Genomic DNA, 4,017 nt, shown 5'->3' with positions numbered 1-4,017 from the left:
TCAAAAAGTGGTCTCTGTCACCAGGCTGGAGTGCAGTGGTACGATCTCAGCTCACTGCAACCTCCGCCTCCCGGGTTCAAGCGATTCTCCTGCCTCAGCCTCCTGAGTAGCTGGGACTACAGGTGTGCACCACCATGACTGGCTAATTTTTGTATTTTTAGTAGAGACGGGGTTTCAACATGTTGGCCAGGCTGGTCTCTGACTCCTGACCTCAGATGATTCACCTGCCTCAGCCTCCCAAAGTGCTGGGATTATAGGCGTGAGCCACCATGCCTGGCCGGGTTTTACTTTCTTTACTCCTAAGGGAGAACACCCTTGTGAGCTAGGCAGGGCAGGTGGAGCAACCGTGATTTGCAGATGAGTCAGTTGATGCCCAAGCAATGTGATGACTTCTCAGGGCCCTTGGCCTGATCATTAACGGCAGAGTGGGATGAGATGACAGGTGGGCCTCTCTTCTTGGACAACTCTCTGCTGACAGCTGCCCCAGAGCCACATTTGAGGCCTGGTGTCTTCCTGTGTTCAAGCTTCACATCTGATGAGAGTACCTCCAAGTATAGCCAGGAAAACTGCCGCTCTGCCTTCCCTCTTCATGCAGCTGCCATTTCAGGAAGCGGGAGGCTACGGTGGGGTTGAGACTACATTGTGCTTCTCTGCTCGAGTTTTGACTGCCTCCTTATCCATGCTGCTGTGGTTAGTGCCTGGACTTGTCTGCCCACTTCAGCTAATGCCTCACTCATCCTTGTGTCCTCCAGCTCTGGATGCACTGAACAAACCAAAAAAGCAAGACCTGAAAGGATTGAACTATTTTCAGTTAACTTCTAGAATGAAGCTCAAGAAGATTTATAGGAAGGCAAAAATACCCAGTTTTTATAATATCTGACATCCGTTAAAAAATGGACCCTGGTGGCCGGGTGTGGTGGCTCATGCCTGTAATCCTAGCACTTTGGGAGGTCGAGGTGGTGGATCACCTGATGTCAAGAGTTCGAGACCAGCCTGGCCAAAGAGGTGAAACCCCGTCTCTACTAAAAATACGAAAATTAGCCGGGCATGGTGGCGGGAGCCTGTAATTCCAGCTACTCAGGAGACTGAGGCAGGAGAATCACTTGAACCCAGGAGGCACAGGTTGCAGTGGACCAAGATCAAGCCATTGCACTCCAGCCTGGGTGACAAGAGTGAAACTCTGTCTCAAAAATTAAAAAAAAAAGGACCCTGGCTGGGTGCAGTGGCTCACACTTGTAATCCCAGCACTTAAGACAAGGAATGTATGAAAAATATCCCAGTGATCTTCTAGATATGAAAACTCTAATATCAGATTTTAAAAAAAACATACTGGACAGGATTAATCACACTGGACAGGATTAATGGCAGGTTAGATATTACAGAAGAAAAGACAAGTGAACTTGAGGGCATAGCAATAGAAACTATCCAAAATGAAACCCAAAGATTAAAAAATAAAAAAACAAAGAAAAATGAAAAAAGGATCAGTGAGTTGTGGGATAACCATAAATGGCCTAATATATGGATAATTAGAGGTCCAAAAGGAGAAGAAAAAAAGGACAGAAAAATATTTGAAGAAACCATGACCAAAAGCTTTCCAAACTTGAGCCAGGTGCGGTGGCTCACTCCTGTAATCCCAGCACTTTGGGAGGCCGAGGCAGGTGTATCACCTGAGGTCAGGAGTTCAAGACCAGCCTGACCAACATGAAGAAATCCCATCCCTACTAAAAAATACAAAAATTTGCCGGGCGTGGTGGTGCATGCCTGTAATCCCAGCTACTTGGGAGGCTGAGGCAGGAGGATCACTTGAACCTGGGAGGCAGAGGTTGCGGTGAGCTGAGATCATGCCATTGCACTGCAGCCTAGACAATAAGACCAAAACTCTGTCTCAAAAAACAAAACAACAACAACACAAAACTTTCCAAACTTAAAGATGACTATAAACCTACAGACCCAGGAAGCACGATAAACCCAGGCACAAGCAACATGAAGAAACTATGCGAAAGCACATCGTAATCAAATTGCTCAAAGCCAGTGGTAAAGATGTTACACACAGAGGAACAAAGTTAAGAATGACATAAGATTTCACTGGAAACAATCCAGGTGAGAAGATGGTGGAGCAACATCTTTTAACTACTTAAAGAAAAAACTCTCAGTCTAGAATATTGGGAAAAAAATCTGTCAAAAACAAGAAATAAAGATGTTTTCAGGCCGGGCGTGGTGACTCATGCCTATAATTCCAGCACTTTGGGAGGCCGAGGCGGGTGGATCACTTGAGCCCAGGAGTTTGAGACCAGCCTGGGCAGCATGGTGAAAGCCTGTCTCTACTAAAAATGCAAACATTAGCCAGTCTCATAACCCGGTCTCAAAATAAATAAATAGATAAAAATTGAACCATAAAATTAAAAAAGTTTTGAAAACCATGTTTTCAGATATACAAAACTGAAAGGAATCATCACCAGTAGACCTGCACTATAAGAACTGTTAAAGGAAATTCTTCAGGCAAAAAGGTAATTGTACCAAATAAAAATATGATCCAACAAGAGAAAGAAATAAAGAGCGTCCAAATCGGTAAAGAGGGAGTCATACTGTCACTGTTTGCCGATGATATGATCTTTGACAAAGCAAACAAGAACATAAAGTTGGGAAAGGACACCCTATTCATCAAATGGAGCTGGGATAATTGGCTAGCCACATGTAGGAGAATGAAACTGGATCCTCATCTTTCACCTTTTACAAAAACCAACTCAAGATGGATCAAAGATGTAAATCTAAGACCTAAAACCATAAAAATTCTAGAAGATTACATCAGAAAACCCCTTCTAGACATTGGCTTAGGCAAAGACTTCATGACCAAGAACCCAAAAGCAGATGCAACAAAAGCAAAGAGAAATAGATGGGATTAATTAAACTAAAAAGCTTCTGCACAGCAAAAGAAATAATCAGCAAACAGACAACCCACAGAATGGGAGAAAATCTTCACAATCTATACATCTAACAAAGGACTAATATCCAGATTCTACAAGGAACTCAAACAAATCAGCAAGAAAAAAAACAAAACAATCCCATCAAAAAGTGGGCTAACGACATGAATAGACAATTCTCAAAAAAAAAAAAAAAAAGATATACAAGTGACCAACAAACATGAAAAAATGCTCAACATCACTAATGATCAGGGAAATACAAATCAAAACCACAATGTGATACCACCTTACTCCTGCAAGAATGGCCATAATCAAAAAATCAAAAAACAGGCTGGGCATGGTGGCTCACACCTGTAATCCCAGCACTCCAGCCTGGGTGAGACTCCATCTCAAAGGAAAAAAAAAAGAAAAGAAAAAGAGGAACAGGGGAACCAAGAACAGGTAAGACAACTATAAAACAAATAGCAAAGGCCAGGCACGGTGGCTCACGCTGTAATCCCAGCACTTTGGGAGGCCAAGGCGGGTGGATCACCTGAGGTCAACAGTTTAAGACCAGCCTGGCCAACATGGAGAAACCCCATCTCTACTAAAAATACAAACATTAGCCAGGCATGGTGGCGGGTGCCTGTAATCCCAGCTACTTGGGAGGCTGAGGAAGGAGAATCACTTGAACGCGGGAGGTGGAGGTTGCAGTGAGCCGATATCATGCCACTGCCCTTCAGCTTTGGCAACAGAGCAAGACTCCATCTCAAAAAAAAAAAAAAAAGCAGAATGATAAAATGAAACATAACTATATCAACCATTACATTAAAAGTAAACGGGGGCCAGGTGCGGTGGCTCACACCTGTAAACCCAGCACTTTGGGAGGCTGAGGCAGGCGGATCACGAGGTCAGGAGATCGAGACCATCCTGGCTAACACAGTGAAACCCTGTTTCTACTAAAAATACAAAAAAATTAACCACGTGTGGTGGTAGGCACCTGTAGTCTCAGCTACACAGGAGGCTGAGGCAGGAGAATGGTGTGAACCTGGGAGGCGGAGCTTGCAGTGAGCCGAAATTGCGCCACTGCACTCCAGCCTGGGCCACAGTGAGACAA

Source organism: Colobus angolensis, unplaced genomic scaffold (assembly GCF_000951035.1).
Source record: "Colobus angolensis palliatus isolate OR3802 unplaced genomic scaffold, Cang.pa_1.0 Scaffold24, whole genome shotgun sequence".
Taxonomy (NCBI): Eukaryota; Metazoa; Chordata; class Mammalia; order Primates; family Cercopithecidae; genus Colobus; species Colobus angolensis.
This window is presented reverse-complemented; position numbering follows the sequence as displayed.